Source organism: Schistocerca piceifrons, chromosome 5, assembly GCF_021461385.2.
Source record: "Schistocerca piceifrons isolate TAMUIC-IGC-003096 chromosome 5, iqSchPice1.1, whole genome shotgun sequence".
Lineage (NCBI taxonomy): Eukaryota > Metazoa > Arthropoda > Insecta > Orthoptera > Acrididae > Schistocerca > Schistocerca piceifrons.
In genome coordinates this window covers 91,437,045-91,461,884 of record NC_060142.1, presented here as the reverse complement: position 1 = coordinate 91,461,884, position 24,840 = coordinate 91,437,045, and the positions used below count along the sequence as shown (strand labels likewise).

At 45.5% G+C, this 24,840-nt stretch overlaps 1 protein-coding gene and 1 pseudogene across 1 annotated transcript in view; one reads left to right on the top strand and one right to left on the bottom strand.

Moving 5' to 3' along the window:
* The window catches only part of LOC124798758 (hemicentin-1), a 1,218,631-nt gene that overhangs the window by 408,324 nt on the left and 785,467 nt on the right, over positions 1–24,840 (bottom strand). The window lies entirely within an intron of this gene.
* LOC124799340 lies at positions 16,067–16,184 on the top strand (annotated as a pseudogene).

Genomic DNA, 24,840 nt, shown 5'->3' with positions numbered 1-24,840 from the left:
TCCCGCATTTCGCTACAATTTTCTAATGCTGCAACTTCTCTGTATACTACAGCATCATCCGCGAAAAACCGCATGGAACTTCTGACACTATCTACTAGGTCATTTATATATAGTGTGAAAAGCAATGGTCCCATAACACTCCCCTGTGGCACGCCAGAGGTTATTTTAACGTCTGTAGACGTCTCTCCATTTATGTTGGTGTACTGTAGATTGATACAATTTTTGTGAAAATACTGTAAATTGATAAAATTTTTGCGAAATGACATTTTCAGTATATTCCCAAGCATCTGAACTACGAAACTATAATTTTAGCTTGTACATTTAATTAGCAGTTACTAACAATATTTGCAGCATGTGAATTATCAGCCCCAGTGTAGTCATAAGCTTAACTGACAGTATCATGTGCACTGGCCAGTTGACGTGATGTTCACGGTATTCCGTATGATTTTCATTGTGCTGTTGTCATTACTAATTTTTGCTAAAATGGTCACATCTCTGAACTTTTCAAAAACGTTTATAAAATATTGCAGTAATTTTTCAGAATGCAAGAAACGGAGAATCATTACTTGTACTAGAAATTTCATAAATTTTCTTTTTTCAAGATGTTTTAATCCATTAAGTAACGGTTTACCAGTTCTTTCCTTTAGCAGAATTTAAGGATGGTTTTTAAGAGAGATATTTTCAAACATTAACACTACTTTATTACGAAACACAATAAATTTCAGTTTAACATCTCCTTCCACATGTACATCTACTTATATCACCCTTATTTCAAAAACACTTATCAGAACACGGTATTCAAGAATCATTAATAAGCTTCGTTGTGTTGTTACGAAATAATTTCTTGTGAATGCAGTTGAGGTTATCACGGGACGTGAGAAACTGCCCTTTTGAAGGAGATGTGAAACACTATCACCCACTCCATGATATCAGTCCCGATACCTTGTATCTGTCATTACTTGATTCAGGCCGTCAGTGTCCAAACGGAGTAAAACGGTAGTAAATAGGAACGTAGCGTCAGTGGAACGTACGTATTTCGCAATAGCATCTTGATGAAATCTGATATGTAGTGCATGATTTTCGGAAATAGTAATAGCATTCCTTCCACAAAACTGAAAGAGTAAAAAACTCCAGCCGGTTGTGTGTCTGACGCTGTCCACTTGCGCAAATGAAAGCCGGCGTGAAAAACAGCTCAGTGCGTAATTTTAAGAGAGCACACATTTTCCTGTAACGAACACAAAATAACGTATTTACCTGTCTGGCTCTCTTCCAAAGCTTTCACTTCCAGTGCGAAGAAATAAAGTAATGCGACCAAACGTTTGTTTGTAGCGCTCTAGCTTTTAGTAAATTACTCCGCATTCATTTTATGCAACACGGATACCACAACATGTGAATCAGCAGAGCAAAAACATTATTTACCCTTAGTAACAGCCTGACAGTTTCAAAAAGAATTAAATCCTACACAGTTCCTGAACATATTATCCTTGGTAGAAACGTCACGCAAACTGTTGTAACTTCCTTCCTCCTCATGCACTATGCCACTTTCACTCTTAAATATTATTTTCTCAAATTAATCACGAAAAGAATATGAAACGTACAGCATCAATATTAGTCCGACTCCGTGTAAGTGAATTATCAAACAAAATCGTAAATGAGACAAAAACAGCCAGAAATTATGCGAAAAGCACGTTTACAGATACTGTCTCCGACTGGATCCAAGGTAAAACTTTATCTAAACAGTAACTGCGCAAAAGAAATCTTTCCAAGTCATATAGTATTTGAATTGCTATAACTAAAAATCTTTTCTCTGACAAATTTAAAACGAAAACTGGCTGATGTTACTGGGAGAACGCAGTATAATGAATTGAAGAAGAGTTCCAGGGAAAATCAGATGACAAGAGCCATTACACTAAAAACAAATTTAAATGCACCCTTTGAACGAACGAAACGACGAACGAAAGTAGAAAAATAAAACAAAATTCACATAATGTAATTACTTTCCAATAAAAGCCAGAAAGCACGAATGCACAATACGAATTTCAATACACTCATAAACGAAATATCGAAGATTGGCCCGTATGAATGATATTGTTATGGAAATAGCCTCTCAGAGCCCAATTTATAAGAAAAATATGTCGTTCACTTTCAATTATCTGTGCAGTGAAACGCTGCAAGTTCCAAAAGCGCCAGCAGTAAATGAGAATAAACAATTTGTAGTGTGTGCACAGGTATGATCCGCTGCCCGCCACCAGCGTTATAATGCCATAGCCTATCCCTAGTTAATGCTAAACGGTATTACGTTACAGAATGAAGATCCTCTATGTTGGATCGGACAGGCAAAGGCTAAACAAGACTGTCGAGGTAAATCTCTGTACAAAAAATCTTAGTGAAGCAATACATACTCTTTTGCCATATTATTTATTTGTGCATAGAAAGTGAACGCTACAAACAAACGTTTGTTCCCTTTCTTATAAAATACCTAGAGAAGACGTTGCTTTGTAAAAGAAAGGCAGGTACAAAAGAAAAAAAACTATCTTGGCAGAACGAAACGAGCGCTAGAGAAGTTTGTGTGGAAGCTCAAAAATCTTTTGCGCTTATCTTCACAGGAACAAGGAATTTCGTTAGCGTGTTCCTCACAGGATCGCAGACAGTTTTATTGGAGGTGAAATCGAATATCGTCAGAGAAACAGTTCAATGATAGATGAAAACACGAGGTTCCATGGTTTCGTAAACGTTAGTTCAGTCTAAAGTTGGGCCATTACTACAAATAACAAATACAAAAGTCGTATGTGTGATTACGTGCTGTATCGTTGGTCGTTTTCACAAAGTGTAATACCAAACTTGGTTTTAGGACATTCGAATGGTTATAAAATTCTGAGAAAGTGATTATTTGCGTAGATACGAATCAGTGGAAACTTTTATATGGATAAAAACCTTAGAAAGCGGTCCCGCGTACACAATCATGCGGCCTTTGAATGGAAAAATTTTACTTCTCTGACAGTTCACAGGAAATAATGGATCAGTGATGCAACGATTAGTGAACCAGTGAAGTAACATTCAGGTTAGCTGCTATTTTAATCATTACGTAATTATAGCTTCTAAGAAGTGAAGTTGAGAAGTAATGCAAATTTATCGAATAATATCGGGTTGGCAAACACATTGAAATATCGATAGATATGGGAAACCTTATCCATCCTAGAAAGTTTCTGAAAAGGTATTATAGGTATACAGCACTTATGCCTATCTTCCGACTGCTGCTGTGCGTGTTTAATATTCATATGCTTATCGCCACTTTTTATGGTCTAGGGAAGAAGCATAGTAATAAGCCATGTGTGACACGTACAAGTGATGTTAACGACTGGAAGAGACAGAAAGAAGGTTATCTATTAATGTGCAACAGTTCCAGCTATCGACTTTTTTTTTATCCTCGTTTCTCTGGACCGGGCGAAGTGGCACATTGGTAAGACATTGGACTCCTACTCGAGAGTACGCGATTCAAGTCCCCGTCCCTTCATTCACATACATTTTTACCTTCTTTCTGAGGTTTTTGCTTTCCGCCATGGTTTTCAAATTTTCCACTTCAAGTAGATCAAATTCCTTGATAAGGACTGATGTCTGTGTATCTTGGAGCAAACATCTGAAATGTTATAATCAAACCTTTATGCGAGTTTGACGACAGTAGCGTAATTCCATGAAATGTACGAGGGTTAGTCAATTATTACCGGCAATTAGTTATATTTTTATTTATTTTGGTAGTACTGTCGTTTTACGTTGATGACGCATGCTTTGTTTATTTGTTGTTATATCTTTGCAATTTTCAAACTGCTAGATTAGTTTCGTCATCGCTGCCGTGCTGTTAATCATGGCTGCTCCGCTGTCTATTTGCACCAAAGATGAGCAACGTTCAGTGATCCGTTTTTTTTGGGGCGGAAGGCGTGTCGCGGGCCGAAATTCATCGAAGACTTTCGGTACAGTACGGGAACAGTGTTTTGCCACAAATGAGTGTCTACGAATGGATTGAAAAATTCCGAAATGGTCGCACAAGGGTTACGCACGATGAAGGAGCCGGACGACCATTTACCGCCAAAAAAGAAGAAACCATTGAGCGTTCACGTGAAATTATTCTCGTAGACACAACGATTAACTATTGACGAAGTCGCACATCGTCTGCAAATTAATCACGGTTCTGCCTACGAAATCATCCACTACAGACTTGGGTTTCATAAAGTTTGTGCAAAGTGGGTCTCAAAACAACTCACAGAGTCGTATAAACAAACGCGCTTGGACATCTGCAAAAACACATTTGCATCGCTATGGTAACGAAGGGGACAACTTCTTCGACAGGATCATTACTGGTTACGAAACATGGATCCATTATTACGAACTGGAGAGTAAACGGCAGTGTATGGAATGGAAACATCCAAATTCGCCGTGCAAGAAAAAGTTCAAGACCCAACCGTCCGCAGGAAAACCGATGCATACGGTTTTTTGGGACGCACAAGGTCCAGTACTGGAACACTGGGAAAAGGGCACAACAATAAACAGTGTAAGTTACAGTGAGTTGCTTACTGCAATTCGAAGCAAACGACGGGGATTGCTGTCAAAAGGTGTTGTGTTGTTGCACGACTATGCCCGTCCGCATACGTCTGCCCAAGCTGCTGAAACGCTCCAGAAACTCGAATTTGAAGTACTGGATCATCCTCCATATAGACCCGATCTTGCCCCTTCTATAACTTGTTTAGTCAGCTCAAACAGGCATTAAGGGCCGTCGATTTGCCTCAGATGAAGCAGTGAGAAAAGCGGTGCATTCCTGACTCGCAGCTCAACCGAGAACCTTCTTTTATGAGGGCATCAGGAAGCTTGTACAACGATGGACCAAGTGCGTTGAAACGCAAGGAGACTATGTCGAAAAATGATGTTCTTGTAAGTTTCCTACTTGATTACAATAAAATTTCGTAACTACTTTGCGGATATCGAGAGGTTTTAACAATGGAAAATAGTACTGAAATGCAGGAGGATCTGCAACGAATTTACGCATGGTGCAGGGAATGGCAATTGAATCTCAATGTAGACAAGTGTAATGTGCTGCGAATACACAGAAAGAAAGATCCTTTATCATTTAGCTACAATGAAGCAGGTCAGCAACTGGAAGCAGTTAATTCCATAAATTATCTGGCAGTAGGCATTAGGAGTGATGTAAAATGGAATGACCATATAAAGTTGATCGTCGGTAAAGCAGATGCCAGACTGAGATTCATTGGAAGAATTCTAAGGAAATGCAATCCGAAAACAAAGGAAGTAGGTTACAGTACACTTGTTCGCCCACTGCTTGAAACCTGCTCACCGGTGTGGGATCCGTACCAGAGAGGGTTGATAGAAGAGATAGGGAAGATCCAACGGAGAGCAGCGCGCTTCGTTACAGGATCATTTAGTAATCGCGAAAGCGTTACGGAGACGATAAACTCCAGTGGAAGACTCTGCAGGAGAGACGCTCAGTAGCTCGGTAGGGGCTTTTGTTGAAGTTTCGAGAACATACCTTCACCGAAGAGTCAAGCAGTATATTGCTCCCTCCGACGTATATCTCACGAAGAGACCATGAGGATAAAATCAGAGAGATTAGAGCCCACACAGAGGCATACCGACAATCCTTCTTTCCACGAACAATACGAGACTGGAATAGAAGGGAGAACCGATAGAGGTACTCAAAGTACCCTCCGCCACACACCATCAGGTGGCTTGCGGAGTATGGATGTAGATGTAGATGTAATAATTGACTTACCCTCGTATTGCAATTGCGAATACTGACAAACATCAGCTGCGTAATGGAATGACGACAATGAAAATTGTGCTGGACAGGGACTTGAATCCGAAACTTCCGCTTATCGAGAGCAGTTGACGACGTAGTTACGGAAGATTGGGTCTGGCCGTGAGTCGAGCTCAGACGCCAAATGGTAAGGCGACCTCTCGCGGACGCATTTCATATATTCCGAAATGGCTGTAGTCTCTGCAGAGCCTGTTCCTTCAGACATACATGCATGCTCGAAGGACCATTGCACACTACAGTATCGTGATGCAATGACATCGCGTAGCGGAAAGACGTGCTTGAAAAATGCCCACTAAGCGAGGTGGCGGGTTTACAGAGGCCGCTGGCTGAAATCCACGTCCGGTCATCCAGATTAAGGTTTTCTGATATTTCTGTAAATCGGTTAGGGCGAAATCCGAAACGAATTGTGCATGGACGGGAGAGGGGCGGTAATTTTTAAAATGTTTTTACTGTGATATTCCAATCCTTCGCTGCGATGTGGGACATTGCGCAGCCCGCTCACAGCCTACCCACTGATCTGTTGTTGTCCTCAAGCTAAGTATCACTGATCGAGGACACCTTGACCGGACTCCGTTCACAATCTCTGGGTTACGGGGAGCGACAGAGGTCCACGTGGTGCTCCAGACGCGGGTGGGCATGGACGGAAAGTGGTCTATTCGCGCTCTGGTTCGCCGGCGCCTGGCCAGCCAACGCGCTCCTCTTCCATTCTCTCGCGCCATACTCGGGACTGTGATCGTAGCGACCACCTTTCCATCAAATGGTTGCTTCCTAAAACGTACACCCCTTTTCATTAATTAACTCTCCGGTGTTCTTTTTGGAATTGATTGCTTTATTATTTCAGTAGACAATTTTGATCTGGATGTCCACACAAACTGGCTCCTGCTGTCCTGCACAAAAGGTTCAAAAAGGCTCTAAGCACTATGGGACTCAACTGCTGAGGTCATTAGTCCCCTAGTACTTAGAACTAGTTAAACCTAACTAACCTAAGGACATCACAAACGTCCATGCCCGAGGCAGGATTCGAACCTGCGACCGTAGCGGTCTTGCGGGTCCAGACTGCAGCGCCTTTAACCGCACGGCCACTTCGGCCGGCTTGTCCTGCACAGAATTCTTTAAAGAAGAAAAGGCTGATTTCTTTCCCCCTCCTTTGGTCCTTCTTTGTATGATAGTACGAACTTTACTGGAAGCACACGCTATACCAAACGTGGTTTGCGAAAGTGTGAACTAAGGACTATAGTATTTTAAGCACTCGATAACTGGAAGACATATAAGTAAACATAATTCATGAAGCATTCTCCACCTCGAAAACTAAAACAGCACATACTGCAGTCTGCCAGAGTACCACTGTCGTGAAACGATCAAGAGTCGGCCGTTATCATCATACAAGGTTCTTCAGTCTGGCGCATTTAACCTGCAACTACGCTGCCCCCCCCCCCCCCCTCCCCCAAATCACTGGGATGGGCACCAGCTTCATCAATAACGTGTGTCCACGGTCGAGCAATGAATCATCACATGCCCTAAATATGTGATTCGTAAACAGTGCAGCTTGAATTACCATGCAGTACAATTTCTAAGGAAAACGAAGTAAGATGCGATACTGATAAAACTCGGTTAAGACGTTACATAAGGGATCAAGAGGAAAGAAAGTTGCCAGAGAGAATGAGCAGCGCAAACTAGAGAATTTCATATGCGAGAGGTGTGTGTAACGTAAAGCGTACTGTCGAGACTCCTTTTTCTGTTTTTCTTTCCGCGAAACCTTACACACTCGACACAGAAACCACGGTGAACTCAATTATATCTCTGAAATCTGTTTTACCGGAAGTTTTTTCTACGAGTATCTCGAAGATGTTAAGAACAAGCAGTTTTTCCATGTTATTAAACAGTTTTACATGTTTGTGTTTTACCATAAAACACGAAGCTACTTCACACATTTGCAGAGCGCCTATGAATGATAAGACCACATCAGCGCGACTGCTTGGCCAGAAAAACCGACTGTCCAATAAGACCTGAAGCACTAACTGTCCGCGTTAAAAATCTGACACGGTGAGCGGTAAAAACAGAGGCCATTTTCAGTGCCTAGAGCTAGAATACCAACGGAATAACTGATATGTAAGTAGGGCCTGTTTCCAGTGGCCTCAGAATATCTGGTGTAGGTCCTCTGCGCCCGACAACCAAATGTTGAGACTGCTCCACGGGCGTTTGTTTACATTATTGGTATGGTTGAAATAAATTTCAATATTTACATCTGCATTCTACAAGTCACCCTATGGTGTTTGTTACGCATATCACCAAAAGATTTGCATCATCCCGGTTCCCAGAACGCCTGAAGGTAGACTTTGACTGTCAATATTGTTTCACAGACACAGTCCCCTTGACAGTTCAATGATGTCACTAAACCTGTCCAAAGATGTAAACAACCAAGCATGAGCAGCGCCTATTAGACGGAGGGGGTCTGACAGCAAATCATTTCCAAACATTCCACCACGTAGGAGGTACACGGCTCTTGTCTGTAGTTCAACCCTGCCTAGACGGTCAATCGCGCGGTTCGATCGCGTCCGCATTGTTACTTTCTGCCAGAAGGGCCCTCAAAAAGGGAAATGTCCAGGCGTCTCGGAGTGAACCAAAGCGATGTTGTTCGGACATGGAGGAGATACAGAGAGACAAGAACTGTCGATGACATGCCTCGCTCAGGCCGCCCAAAGGCTACTACTGCAGTGGATGACCGCTACCTACGGATTATGGCTCGGAGGAACCCTGGCAGCAAAGCCATCATGTTGAATACGCTTTTCGTGCAGCCACACGACGTCGTGTTACGACGAAAACTGTGCGCAATAGGCTGCATGGTGCGCAACTTCACTCCCGACGTCCATGGTGAGGTCCATCTTTGCTGCACGGTACAGATGGGTCCAACAACATGCCGAATGGACCGCTCAGGATTGGCATCGCGTTCCTTCACAGATGTGTGTCGCATATGCCTTCAACCCGACAAACGTCGGAGACGTGTTTGGAGGCAACCCGGTCAGGCAGAACGCCTTAGACACTGTGTCCAGCGAGTGCAGCAAGGTGGAAGTTTCCTGCTGTTTTGGGGTGGCATTATGTGGGGCCAACGTACGCCGCCAGTGGTCATGGAAGGAGCCGTAACGGCTGTACAATACGTGAATGCCATCCTCCGACCGATAGTGCAACCATGTCGGCAGCATATTGGCGAGGCATTCGTCTTCATGGACGACAATTCGCGCCCCCATTGTGTACATCTTGTGAATGACTTCCTTCAGGATAACGACATCGCTCATCTAGAGCGGCCAGCATGTTCTCCAGACATGAACCCTACCGATCATGCCTGGGATAGATTGAAAAGGGCTGTTTATGGACGACGTGACCCAACAACCACTCTGAAAGATCTACGCCGAATCGCCGTTAAGGAATGGGGACAATCTGGATCAACAGTGCCTTGATGAATTTGTGGACAGTATGCCACGACGAATACAGACATGCATCAATGCATGAGGACGTGCTCCTGGGTATTAGAGGTACGAGTGTGTACATCACCACCTCTGAAGGTCTCGCTGTGTGGTGGTACAACATGCAATGTCTGGTTTTCATCAGCAATAAAAAGGGTGGAAATGATGTTTATGTTGATCTCTATTCCAATTTTCTGTACAGGTTCTGGAACTCTCGGAACCGAGGTGATGCAAAACTTTTTTCGATGTGTATATATGGTACTTATGCACCAGTGTCGCTTTCCCCGTTTCCTGTTCCAGATGCGAATGGTTCGCGGGAAGAAGGATTGTTGGCCAGCCCCCATGTGAACAGGAATCTCTGTAATTCCATCTGAGTTGAGGTCTTCGCTAGATATACATAAGAGAAAGCAATACATTGGGTGACTTTTCTAGAAACGTGCACTCTCTCGGTATTTTAACAACAAACCACACCGTGACGCCAACTGCCTCTCTTACAGCGTCTATCACTGGAATTGGCTAAGCAGTGACGCTTTCGCTCTTCTTTGGCTCTCTTCTCTTTCCTCAGTCAATCATATTGGGTACGGCGAGCAATATTCAAATACTAGTCGAACTAGGGTTTTACAGGTTACATCCTTTGTAGGTGGAGTCAACTTCCTCAAGAATCTTCCAATGAGTCTCGGTTTGACATCTCCCTTACCTACGATTATGTTTTTGTGGTCTTTCCGCTTTAAATCGCTCCGCATATATGCTCGTGGATATTTTATGTACGCTACTGCTTCCAGTGATTGATCTACAATCGTATAAACATACAATAATGTATAACATGCTGCATTTGTTTATGTTGCAACTGCCAACTTTTGCATAAAGCGTCCATCTTCTAGTCTTGTGATTTCTCTGTATCATCCACGAAAAGCCTTATGGAACTTCCAACGTTCATAACTAGGTAATTTATATAGGACGAGCTAGAAATGCTGCGGCAAACTTCGAGGGCCGCGCGGAGTGGCCACGCGGTTTGAGGCGCCATGTGCGGATTGCGCGGCACTGCCCGCCGGAGGTTGGAGTCCTCCCTGCCTTGGGTGTGTGTGTGTGTGTGTGTGTGTTGTTCTTAGCATAAGTTAGTTTAAGTAGTGTGTAAGTCTAGGGACCCATGACCTCAGCAGTTTGGTCCTTTAGAAATTCACACACACACACACACACACACACACACACACACAAACTTCGAGGGGTTGTACAAGGTGAGAAGGTGTCTTGAGGAACAAATTGAGGATAGGAGCCTGTGTTCGGAAACGTCATCCAACGACGCTACACAGCGTCGAAGTTATAGGCGCCAATCTCTGCCAGTAATCGCCCCTTCGGCAGCAAACGGACTTTGTACGCTGACGGACTATAGGCGGGACGTCTCGCAATATTGTTTGCTAACTAGTGAGAAGCTGCAGGTAGCTGCTCCACAGAAAGCTCCTGTCTCCTATGAAAATGGTCAAATGTGTGCTAAAGTCATCAGTCCTCAAGCATACACACTACTTAACCTAAATTATCATAAGGACAAACACACACACCCATGCCCTAGGGAGGACTCGAACCTCCGCCGGGACCAGCCGCACAGTCCATGACTGCAGCGCCCAAGACCGCTCGGCTAATCCCGCGTGGCTGTCTCCTATGAATACGATGCTCTGTTGTCCTGGTGGATGACAGATGTGGACATAGGTTTCCACCTGCTGTTTATTTTTTCCTGAATACGGAAAAACAATGGAGATTTTAGAGGGTTCCAGGAGAAAAATAAACTGCAGATAGAAACCCATGTCCAAAACCGTCATCCACAGAGGCAATAGAACATTGCATTCATATGAGATAAGGCCTTCCTACCCAGCAGCTAGCTCCATCTTCTCCACTGGCTATCTTGGCAGTCAGTCGTGATCACTAAATAACAAACAATATTGCGAGGCATTCTGCCTATCGTGCATCAGCGTTCAGAGTCACGGGGTAGCCTAGTGGCAGGCGCTTGCGCCTATAACTTCGACACTCGTGCAGTGCCCTTGGATGACGTTCCCGAACATGTGTTGCTGTCCTTGATTTGGTGCTGAAGACACCCTCTGCACCCCCACGAAGTTTGACGCAACAGTCCCAACACACCCTGTATAAATTGTGGAAAGTTATGAACCTATAACACTCCATTTTGGTACACCTGTAATTACTTCTACGTCTTAAGATTTCTCTCCATTACGAAATTCAGGCTGCAATGTTCTGGAAGCACACTGTATTTCTGACAACAACACACGTGCTTTGTTCAGAGTTCTGTGCCTGGTAGCTGAGGGGCAGCGGCATGGTGTGATTCAGCCCTGGCAGGAAGCTTGCCTCGGCCTGGCCTCTATGAATCACGTCCACACTTCCCTTAAATTCATGGCCGTCCGCAGCGCAGGGGGCTAGCGCACTCCGAGCGCGGGAAAAAAAGGAATCTCTGCGCCGAATGAAACAGTCGTTAAGTTCTGGAAACTCTGTAATCTGGCAAAAGTGGAGCGGGAACCGAGACGAATTAAACGCGCGTTACAATTTAAGGAAGAGGCAGAGGGGAAATGGCGCAAAAGATACCCGGTCGAGGGACGGGGGTGGGCGAGGGAAGAGACCGACGAGCAGATTTATGTTCGCTCGTCCGTAAGATGCGGGATCCGAAACGAGTAATCGTGCGACCTAATTTCTCGAGGGACAGAACAGAAATTTTCATGTTGCTGATACCTAAAAATACATTTTCCAACACTTGGCTGCAGTTTGTTGTAATGCATTGATACCTTGGGGTTAAAAATAATTAATTAGACAAACTACGAGGGCTGTTCAATACAAAATGATCATAATAATTTTTTTGACAACATAATTTACTCATCGTTATAATTTTGGTGGTCCTTCTCAAAGAAGTCTTCCCTGAATCTGATTCACTTGTCCCAGCGTTTCTGCCAGTCGTCAAATACATGCTGGAAACAATTTTTTTAGAGGTCCTTCAAAATCGCCTCCGCAGCCTTCACCAATGCTTCTGATCATTGATAATGCCTCCCACAAAGGCTTCTCTTCATGTTAGGGAATATAAAAAAGTCACATGGAGCTAAATCCGGAATACAGGGAGGGTGATGGATGCACTTCACCTTGATTTTTGCAAGATATTCAGCAACAACATTGGCAAAATGCGGCCGCGCATTATCGTGGTGCAGCATCCAGCCTGCTTCACGGAAATGTCGTCTTTTGCGCCTGATATGGACTTGCAATGTTTTCAGGACATCCCTGTAGTGTTGTCCGGTTACTGATTTGTGTGCAGGTACAACATTCTGATAAACCATTCCATGAATATCAAAGAATGAGAGGACCGCAGAAGCAACCACTTTTGCTTTTTTGGGGGTTGGTGATGAATGAGATTTCCACACTGAGCTTTGCTGTTTGCTCTCAGGATCAAAATGATGTAGCCAAGTTTCATCAGCAGTGACTACATTTGAAAGAAAATCCGGATCTTCCTCTAACATCAATTTTAACTGTGTGCAGACCTGCACGCGAATGTCCTTTTGTTCGGGAATCAACAGTCTTGGGACCCATCGCGCACAAACAAGTGTCATGTGTAATTTTTGTGTCACCAACGTGTTCAGTATTTCACAAAGTGATCTTAAGGTAATGCGGCGATCCTCTCTCACAATGACAGCAGCAGTGTTGATGGTTTTTTTTTTCCGTAAGAGCAGTAACTGGAGCACCGGGTCCACCTTACTTTGTAAGTGATTTACATTTTAAACAACCTTCGAGCTGTGCTGTAGGGAAGACCAGACTCTCCATAGGCCACCGGTGACATTGTATAGACCTCAGCTGAAGATTTGCTGAGACGAAAGCAGAATTTCAAAGACGCTTTATTGTTCCTCGCATGTTACCTCCATTGCAGCGGTAGGCGATACTGAACATGTCAGACCTTGCCTGCCTCTCACAGGCGGGAACCAGGAGTCTCAACAATGAAACTACTACGATGTATTTGCTGCACATTAAGGTAACAGAATATCATAAATTTAGACCTTAGGGTGAGAAGTTATGACCATAAAAAATTACGATCGTTCTTTACTGAACAGCCCTTTTGAGTGTAGCAAATGACACCAACAAACTTCGAACGGTTGTAGAGGATGTCTTGAGGAACAAATTAAGAATAGGAACCCGTATTTGGTAATGCCACCTCACGACGCTTGAGAGTGCCTAAGTTAGAGGAGGTAACGCCTGCTGCTGGGGCAGCCCACTGCACAGGAAGAGAGCATAGGCGAGGCGCGCGAGCGCGCGACGAACCCGTTATCACACACACCGAAGCACTGAAACGCGTCAATTTGCCATTAAAGTATGGTTGACATAACCGCTGTGTTAAGTAACCGACGAGTAGTGCGTAAGCAATAAACTGGGCTTTCAAAGGTGACATGTAACGTGACATGTTTTGTAAATACACTCCTGGAAATGGAAAAAAGAACACATTGACACTGGTGTGTCAGACCCACCATACTTGCTCCGGGCACTACGAGAGGGCTGTACAAGCAATGATCACACGCACGGCACAGCGGACACACCAGGAACCGCGGTGTTGGCCATCGAATGGCGCTAGCTGCGCAGCATTTGTGCACCGCCGCCGTCAGTGTCAGCCAGTTTGCCGTGGCATACGGAGCTCCATCGCAGTCTTTAACACTGGTAGCATGCCGCGACAGCGTGGACGTGAACCGTATGTGCAGTTGACGGACTTTGAGCGAGGGCGTATAGTGGGCATGCGGGAGGCCGGGTGGACGTACCGCCGAATTGCTCAACACGTGGGGCGTGAGGTCTCCACAGTACATCGATGTTGTCGCCAGTGGTCGGCGGAAGGTGCACGTGCCCGTCGACCTGGGACCGGACCGCAGCGACGCACGGATGCACGCCAAGACTGTAGGATCCTACGCAGTGCCGTAGGGGACCGCACCGCCACTTCCCAGCAAATTAGGGACACTGTTGCTCCTGGGGTATCGGCGGGGACCGTTCGCAACCTTCTCCATGAAGCTGGGCTACGGTCCCGCACACCGTTAGGCCGTCTTCCGCTCACGCCCCAACATCGTGCAGCCCGCCTCCAGTGGTGTCGCGACAGGCGTGAATGGAGGGACGAATGGAGACGTGTCGTCTTCAGCGATGAGAGTCGCTTCTGCCTTGGTGCCAATGATGGTCGTATGCGTGTTTGGCGCCGTGCAGGTGAGCGCCACAATCAGGACCGCATACGACCGAGGCACACAGGGCCAACACCCAGCATCATGGTGTGGGGAGCGATCTCCTACACTGGCCGTACACCACTGTGGATCGTCGAGGGGACACTGAATAGTGCACGGTACATCCAAACCGTCATCGAACCCATCGTTCTACCATTCCTAGACCGGCAAGGGAACTTGCTGTTCCAACAGGACAATGCACGTCCGCATGTATCCCGTGCCACTCAACGTGCTCTAGAAGGTGTAAGTCAACTACCCTGGCCAGCAAGATCTCCGGATCTGTCCCCCATTGAGCATGTTTGGGACTGGATGAAGCGTCGTCTCACGCGGTCTGCACGTCCAGCACGAACGCTGGTCCAACTGAGGCGCCAGGTGGAAATGGCATGGCAAACCGTTCCACAGGACTACATCCAGCATCTCTACGATCGTCTCCATGGGAGAATAGCAGCCTGCATTGCTGCGAAAGGTGGATATACACTGTACTAGTGCCGACATTGTGCATGCTCTGTTGCCTGTGTCTATGTGCCTGTGGTTCTGTCAGTGTGATCATGTGATGTATCTGACCCCAGGAATGTGTCAATAAAGTTTCCCCTTCCTGGGACAATGAATTCACGGTGTTCTTATTTCAATTTCCAGGAGTGTATAGTGACTGACAATTTTTGGTAAAAACATGACATCATGCAATGCAGGTTTTTAAGCCAGTACTGGCGTCTTTCGTGATTTTTGTGTTGTGGGCATTAGGTCTTGGTCCAAGACATACATCTCTGACTAAAGTTCCATCTTCCAATACTGGAGACGTCATCAGAAAGTAGTTACAGTTCCAAACAAGGAATAAGAACCCCTGGCGTAGAAAAACAATTGGAGGAGTTGAAAACAAATAAATCACCAGGTCCGGATAGAATCTCAATTCGATTTCAGTTTATTGGCAGAATTTTAGGAAAGAGTGGTTCACTTGTAAGAGAGAAAGCATATAGGGCGCTGGCGCCACCTATTCTTGAGTACTGCTCGAGTGTTTGGGATCCGTACCAGGTCCATCTCAAAGAAGACATTAAAGCAATTCATGGGCGGGTTGCTAGATCCGTTATCGGTTGATTCGAACAACACGTAAGTGTTGCTTAGGGAATTCAAATGGAAATCCCTGGAGGGTAGGCGGCGATCTTTTCGGGGAACACTATTGAGAAAATTTAGAGAATTGGCATTTGAAGTTGACTGCCGAACGATTCCACTTCCGCCAACATACATTGCGCGTAAGGACCACGAAGATAAGATACGACATATTAGGGGTCATACGTAGGCGTATAGCCACTCGTTTCTCCCTCGCTCTATTTGCGAGTGGAAGAGGAAAGGAAATGACTAGTAGTGATACAGGGTACCCTCCGCCACGCACTGTACGGTGGCTTGCAGAGTATCAGTGTAGATGTAGATGCATTTCGGCTGGCTAATCTTGTTTGAAACTGGAACTGCTTTCTGAGCCGTTATAGAATCTGATGATTCTCCAGGACTGGAAGACGAAGTGTTTGGCAGAGAAATGTGTCTTGGACCACGGCCTAATAGGCAACGGCCTTGCCGCAGTGGATACACCGGTTCCCGTGAGATCATCGAAGTTAAGCGCTGTCGGGCGTGGTCGGCATTTGGATGGGTGACCATCCAGCCCACCATGCGCTGTTGCCATTTTTCGGGGTGCACTGAGCCTCGTGATGCCAATTGAGGAGCTACTCGACCGAATAGTAGCGGCTTCGGTCAAGGATACCATGATAACGACCGGGAGAGCGGTGTGCTGACCCCACGCCCCTCCTAACCGCATCCTCCACAGAGGATGACACGGCGGTCGGATGGTCCCGGTAGACCACTCGTGGTCTGAAGACTGAGGGTTTTTTTTTTTTTTTTTTTTTTACCAGGGCATCATCCATGTTTTTTTCGGTTATTCGAGCAGTCTCGACTCCACATAAATCTGCATCGTATGAAGCTTGCTGTATATCCGTGGGAATCGCAGATTTGAAAGACGGCAGAATGGGGGCTCGAGTTTACGCAAACAGTTACACATGGTAGATCGCAACTGACTGTGGCAGGAGAGCGTTGTTTCGACTGCCACTGACGTGACGTAGAAAGCTGACGGTGGGCGCAGTTTTGCTTACTGCTGACGCCGGCAAGTCGAGAGGCGCCCCTGTCGCTGCTGCTGCTGCCGCCGGCAGCGCCAAAGCGCCGGGGGGGGGGGGGGGGGTGGAGACCGGGCCCGGCCGTATTTGCAGGAAGCGAGCCAGACCGCTGTGTCAACACGGCCGGCATCGCTCATGTACACGTTACATCAAATAGTGTAAATGTTTAGCGAGCAGATTTTCTAGTCAAAGTCGTTCCGTCCACAGATTTAACCGCTCGTGAATAGGCACAAATGATGGAGGAGTTGTAATTAATTTCTCTGGCGTGCCGCCGCCGCCGACTCCTTAGCGGGGCACTCGGCACTCGGATGCTGATGGATAGAGGTTGGAACGCAAACACCGCCCTCCGCGTAACTTGGCTGCTGAGAGGAGTGTTTAACTTGCTATTCTCGGGCGCGCCTTGCACGGTTAATCACACCCGGAATTAAATGTGCCTACCTTTCCGCCCTGTTTCCAACCAGCTGCTGCGCACCTCTTGCGAGCCACTTTCTCTCGAGGAAGCGAAGATGCGGCGCGTAGGCCTGTGGCGCTACAGACGGTCATAAGCAGTTGACGAACTGCATGACATGACAAGGGAACTTTAGCAATGCTGCAGAAAAGGTACTAGCAGAGATGTGGAAAGGGACGCTTATGGTGTCAAACCACACTCTGCAGGAATAGTTTTCATCTTAGTATATCGTCGGATTTCAGTTTTAATTTAGGGAATGGTTTTGCATACCTGATTACTATAAGGTGTTGGCTGAATTTATGATGACATCAGGTATTAAATACAGCGAGTGAAAGTCAAACTACAATTTCTATAGAAACCACACTGCTGTTCTACGAGTGAAACGGCGTGAAAGAGAGACGCGATTGCGAAAGGGCGAGGCAAGATTGCATCCTATCCTCCATCTTATTCAATCTGCACATTTTACTTACATTTACTTTATTTATTCATTCTAGTTCACTTTACTGACAGCAACAATGAACTGTTACTTATCAAATTACATTTACGTCAATTATTATGACACGTCTGCTTTTTCTGTTTATACTGCACTGTGTTTACAGTACCTATCACTGTTTTTACTACCATAGATTTAACATTTAGACAGATGTCGAGCAAGCATTAAAGAAAACCAAGGAGAAGTTTGGAAAAGAAATTAAAGTACAAGCAGAAGCAATAAAAATCTTTATGGTTTGAAATATCGGGGGGATTGGAAGTCGTTATGATATCCTGGCTACTGAATGCCTGAGTTGGGAACCCTTGATTGTAAATAATCCTCCATACTGTAATTATTTCTTAGCCCTGATCAGGAACTGGAGGTGTGCTTCCATATGCGTGCCTTCCTCCGGCAGAAGCTCGCTTTAATATAACTACATTTATGTCCCAATTAGTAAATTAGTCTTAACAATCTGCTATTTTATTGCGGCAACGTTTAACGCAGCCACGGGCGAGCATTCAGTGGAAAGGAAGTATCGCAAATGCCTATCAAGATAACTACACAAATGATTAAAATCATCTATCTATGTTCAGTTACAGAAAAAATGGAATTGCTCGGTGGGAGGGTGAGTTTGAAAGAACTAGCACTTAATTCAGAACGAGATTTTCACTCTGCAGCGGAGTGTGCGCTGATATGAAGCCCGCAATTCGTTTACTGGGTGACATTGCGAAACTGGTCCACCAGGAAATTCAGTGATATGAAACTTCCTGGCGGATTAAAACTGTGTGCCGGACCGAGACTCGAACTCGGTACTGGCGGAATTAGAGCTGTGAGGAGGGGGCGTGAGTAGTGCTTGGGGAGCTCAGATGGTAGAGCACTTCCCCGCGAAAGGCAAGGTCCCGAGTTCGAGACTCAGCCCGGCACACAGTTTTAATCTGCCAGGACGTTTCATATCACTGAATTTCCTGGTGGACCAGTTTCGCAATGTCACCCAGTAAACGAATTGCGGGCTTACGGAATTTAGTAAACAAAACTCGGTACGTTCTTCTGAAGGGACTGAAACCGACATATGTAAAAAGTAGTTAGTATCGAGGCAACGGTGTTCTATAAGACTACAAAAATAACTATGCTGCTCCGATAGTTTTGTATTAATTGTGATACGTAACGTCCATCTCTAGTTTACTTCTGTCTTTGGTGGTACGCATAGCATCGGAACTTAGAACTTTCGTCTTCGTACCCTAGCAACCAACGATAACGTACAGCGAGGGAGAAGGGCTGCCACTGTTTTGTCATCACAAACTACTTAAACGAATAATAAGAGTAGAATACAATGGTGTACTGGAAGCAAATCAGGTATGAATTAATCAGAGTAGTTCCAAAAGCTGTGTGGTAGTAGGTTGAGCTTTCGCTCAACTAACAGCCGGTGATGTTTCAATAGTAACAACTACTTACTGTTGTGACGAAAGTCATGGTATAGCTATATGCACTTATACAGATGGCGGTAGTACGGCGTACACAAGGTTTTAGGCAGTGCACAGCCGGCCGCTGGTGGCCGAGTGGTTCTAGGCGCTTCAATAGCAGGTTCGAATACTGCCTCGGGCATGGATGTGAGTGATGTCCTTAGGTTAGTTAGGTTTAAGTAGTTCTGTTCTAGGGGACTGATGACCTGAGATGTTAAGTCCCATAGTGCTCAGAACCATTTGAGGGCAGTGCGTTGCCGGAGCTGTCATTTGTACTCAGGTGATTAATGTGAAAATGTTTCCGACGTGATTTTGGCCGCTCGGCGGGGGATAACAGACTTTGAAAGCAGAATCGGATTTGGAGCTAGACGAATGGGACATTCCGTTTCGGAAATCGTTAGGGAATTCAATATCCCGAGATCCACAATGTCAAGAGTGTGTCAAGAATACAAAGTTTGAGGAATTACATCTCGTCACGTTCAACGCAATGGTCGACGGCCTTCTCTTAACGATCGAGAGCAGGGGCGTTTGCGAAGCGTTATCAATGCTGACAGGCCGGCAGCACTGCGTGGAATAACTACAGAAATCAATGTGGGACGTACGACGAACGTATCCGTCAGGTCAGTGCCGCGAAATTTGACGTTAATGGGTTGGGTTGTTTTGGGGGAAGAGACCAAACTGCGAGGTCATCTGTCTCATCGGATTAGGGAAGGACGGGGAAGGAAGTCGGCCGAGCCACTTCTATGGAACCATCCCGGCATTTGCCTGGAGCGATTTAGGGAAATCACGGACAACCTAAATCAGGATGGCCGGACACGGGATTGCACAGTCGTCTTCCCGAATGCGAATCCCGTGTGTGACGTTAATGGGCTACGGCAGCAGACGAAAGACGCGAGTGCCTTTGCTAACAGCACGACATCGCCAGCAGAGCCTCTCCTGGACTCGTGACGATATCGGTTGGACCCTAGGCGAATGGAAAACCGTGGCCTGGTCAGTTGAGTCCCGGTTTCAGTTGGTAAGAGTTGATGGTATGGTTCGAGTGCGGCGTAGACCTTACAAAGCTATGGACCTAGGTGTCAGTAAGGCACAGTGCATGCTGGTGGTGGTTCCTTAATGGTGTGGGCTGTGTTTACATGGAACGGACTGGGACCTATAGCCCAACAGAACCGATCATTGAACCGGAATTGTTAAGCTGGGCTACTTGAAGACCATTTGCAACCAATCATGGACTTCACATTACCAAACAACGATGGAGTTTTTATATGTAACCATGCGCCATGTCACTGGACCAAAATTGCTCGCAGTTAGTTTGAAGAGTATTCTGGACAATTCGTCCGACATGAATCGTATCGAAAATTTATGGGACATAATCGAGAGGGCAGCTCGTGCACTAAATCCTGCACCAGCAACACTTTCACAATTAGGGAAGACTGTAGAGGCACCATGGATCAATAATTCTGCAGGGAATTTCTAGCCACTCGTTGATTCCATGCCACGTCCAGTTTCTGCATTGACAAAAGGTGGTTCGACACTGTATTATGAGGTATCCAAAGACTTTTGTCACAGTAATATAAAGCCGTGGAAAATACATTGTCACCGTAGTGTAATGTCGTGGAAGATATCTACCTGGTCTTCCATGGGACCTGTGATAGTAAGCGAAAGAGCTATCACAGCTGTGGACTATGTGAACATTACTGCGGACCACCTGCTTTGCTTTATGCTTGATGTCTCCCCCGAATGTGGTGTCATCTTCCAGCAGGATAACTATCCGTCTCACAAACCAAGAATGTGTGTTACAGTGGTTCGGCAAGCATGATAGTGAACTCAAGTTGATGCCTTGGTCACCAGATCCATCTGATATGAAACCGACGTAACACGTCTGCGACGCTATCTGGTACCAGCCCAGGGCGCACGGATCACCGACTCGTAATTTACCAAATTACGCGGTTGTGCATAGACATCTCGTGTGACGTAGCTCCGGAAACTTGTCAAGGACTTGTCGAATCCATCCCACGCAGAATCGCTGCTGTATTGCGTTCCAAACGTGGACCAATAAGCTATTAAGCTTGTGATCATAATGTTTTGACTCATCTGTGAAACAGCTCCCACAAACATCGATTATAAGAGCAGAACTAACTGTAATTTTAGCGGGACTTAAGTTACGCTTGCCAAAAACCTGATCTGAGGACTACCGTGTTGTCCGGGATCAAGCAGCATTAGGAATACTGAAACACCACCGCAAAGAACACCATAACAATCATGTGTAAGATAATCTAGCGAGTGGAGTAACTGCAAAAGAGGAATAACTTTTTATTCGGATTAAAGGTCAATTCCGTTGCCTTCGCGTGAACGAAATGGTTCACAAGTTAGCGGAAGAAGCGATATCATGGGCATTCCGAAATACTACAAGACCCCGTATTCAAATTTCGTAATTTACGAAAGTGTCAAAATACAAAGGGGACTGTGAGCGGAAAAGATCTAGCGATACAAGAGAACGTTGCTGTGCTGATGTACGCCCATGGCTGCATTTCGGTTGTACGGTAGACTGAAACCGAGCGAGGTGGTGCAGTGGTTAGCACACTGGACTCGCATACGGGAGGACGACGGTTCAAACCCGCGTCCGACCATCCTTATTTTGGTTTTCCGTGATGTTCCTAAATCGCTTAGTCAAATGCCAGGATGGTTCCTTTGGAAGGGCATGGTCAACTTCCTTCCCCATCCTTCCCTAATCCAATGGGACCGATGATTTCACTGTTTGGTACGCTCCCATGAATCAATCAACCAACAAGTGGTATACTGAAGACCCGTAATTAACAGATTTAATTTTAGAGTGGTACGCCTAAGGATTAAATCAAGAACGCTTTAAACAAAATCTACGCCGAAATGGGATGGTGAACCCCCCCTTCTTGTGGGTGCCTACAGCAAGCGGACATAGCGACATCGTGATTGCTCACCAGCGACGGTAACACTCAACATACATTCTACTTTGTCAATGGCTGAACCTGGGGTACATAGGACTGAAAGTAGCGCAATGCTTCTGCCCACCTCCAATGTCACTGTCTACAGACTATTATACAACTTTCTTAGCGTAGAAGTTGTGGAGATGCGACGGTGTGCGACTCCATCAAACCTTAAATAAAAAAAAGAGGCTCTGCTCCTATAGCAGACGCTACAAATGACGCGTGGAGTGCGCCAAGAAGACGTGCTTGTGAAAATTCTGAGAGTTTATGTTTCAAAGAGACTCAAACATGTTACTTAAGCCCACAAACATAGCGTTACATATTCCTTTCAAAACTAGGAGAGGAGTTCCTACAATGTTTGTCCCGAAATCAATCAGATAAGATATAGGCCGATCTGTTCCCTCATTCCTATCTGTCTGTCGTTACCACCCATCCCGTCATCCTTTAGCTCTTCTTCACAGTGAATCATGAGCTCTTTCTCATACATTTGGCTAAATTCGAATTGTTTCACACGCTCCTGTAACGTCTGCACGTTGCCGATGGATTGGACATACACCAATGTCTTTAAATGTTCCCCATGACAAGAAACGCAACAGATTCAGTTCCGATGAACGAAGAGTGCATGCTACTGGGCGTTTTCATCTGGTCCATCGCCACGAAAAGTTTCGTTGAAGTACTGTCGCACGATTCGTGGCAAATGTGGTAGTGCCCCGTCGTGCATAAACCACAATTGTTGACTTTCTGCAAGGGTAAGGTTCTCCAATAGCGTTGGTAATGCATAGTACAGAAATAGGCAATACACAGCACGTGTTAATCTCTTTGATAAAGAGTATGACCCTATGTGTTTGTCACCGACAATTCCTGTCCATTCATTGACACTGGAGCGTTCCTGATGCCTCAACTTTGTGATTGCTCGAATGTTTGTATCTTCCACACGTGCGTATTGTGGTGATTTAGAATGTAATCTCTTGCGAATCCTCCCTCACCTGTAAAGATCGGAAAACTAGACAAATTTCAGTTTATACGGAGGGTTATCGACAGTAGTTCTACTCTCGCATCGTTCACGAATGGGTAAAAATGATAGTGGTAAACGTTATACCTTTGTCGCATACCATAAGAGAGCTTGCAGGGAGTGAACGTAGACGCAGAAACGGTTGCCGTGGTCTGCGTCAAGTATTCTGAATTTTATATGCTGACTGAAAGGGATATAAGGTTATGAAAATGACGAAATTTCAAAACAGTATTTGTGTTCTGAGTGCCCGAAAGTACATCAAAGAAATAAGCATTCAAGGATACTGAAATCTTTAAATTTTCAACAATGACTATCATCTTTCGTCCAAGAACGAGGAAGCCACGGATTTAAGTGAAACAAAGACGCGAGACGAATAATGCTGACTCGGTAGTATGGAACGGTAATAAAAAATCACAGATCGCAGAAAAAGCGCCAACGACCGGTCCCAGGGATTTCCCGCGCTGCAACGTGCCGCGGCCTGTATGCTTTATCATCCTTGCTTCCACAATCCATTTATCTCACAAACGAATAAATGCCGACGATGTAGACAACTGTTGCGAAAATTCGTAACGCAATACCTTTATGTAGCCGGCTTTAGTCGAGGGTGAATGAAATGGACTTTACATTTCCATTTCACAGCAATAACGCTGAGCCATGAGCCCATCAATCATACTACGTTTCCGGGGCGCAATTAGCTAAAAAGAGAGAACACAGGCGGGCGGTCGCTCATGCTGCAATGGCCGGGGAGGAGCGACTCACTCCTTGTTAACGTTCGACATTCGATAACGCTGCGTCGCACTGGCTTGCATTCTGCGCTGATGGCTTTTGTATGAGCTCCACGCTGGATGACACAGAAACGATACCCAAATATGGAAAGAGATCTGCGCCGCTTCGTGTCGTATGGAACAACGCTTCTCGTGATTAAAAGTACTATACGGGGATGGGACACGGAGGGGAGGGGAGGGGGGGTGGCAACCTGATAATGCCGTCAGAGCAGTAGGGGATGTCGATCCACCAGAACCCTGCAGATACCCGTAAGTTAGACATGCACCACGGTCCAACTACGTCCGTATAACGAAGGCCATTGCATCTCCAAAGGGTCACAGCTTGTTTCGTGATGATAACGCACAACAGACACATCATCAGGGCAGTGGTAAAGGGAACTCCGAAGATTTAGGAGACAACAGGAGACGAAGTATGCAGTTATGGGAGGTTTCAGCAAACTGAGCATTATTTTGGAGTCATTATGGAACAAACATTACTGGCAAGTGAGGGTTTCCGGAGGTATGAGGCACCAGATGTCTACAGACAGGTCACGCATTTCATGGAAATTACGGACTGGTAAATTCTTCATGCATGTAGCCATATTGTCGGTACTTGCTTTACAATTCCTGAGGATATTTTTGTTCTGTCGTTGCAATTACAATAAAATGCGTGTTTTTCTCGCCAGACGCGTTTCCTTGTATTGAAGTACAGCATCATCAGCGGTCTGTAATCATAGATATTTACGTGGTAGTTTGTGATCTCGAATTTGGGTACGATAGCGTTCCAGACGTGTTCCATCTTGTTCAGATCAGACAAATTTGGTGGCCGAAGTATCAGCGTGACATCACCATAATGTTCCGTAGATCTCTGTCGCACGACTGTGGCCTTGTGAAATTTTCATTTATCCTGCTGAAGGAAGCCATCGCGTTTGGGGAAGACACCAAGTTTGGAGTGATGTGGTCTGCAATAATGATCGCGTGGTCCACAGTTGTCACGATGCGTTCCTACAGGTCCCATGGAAGTCTACGTGATTGTCCCCAGTAGCACAATACTG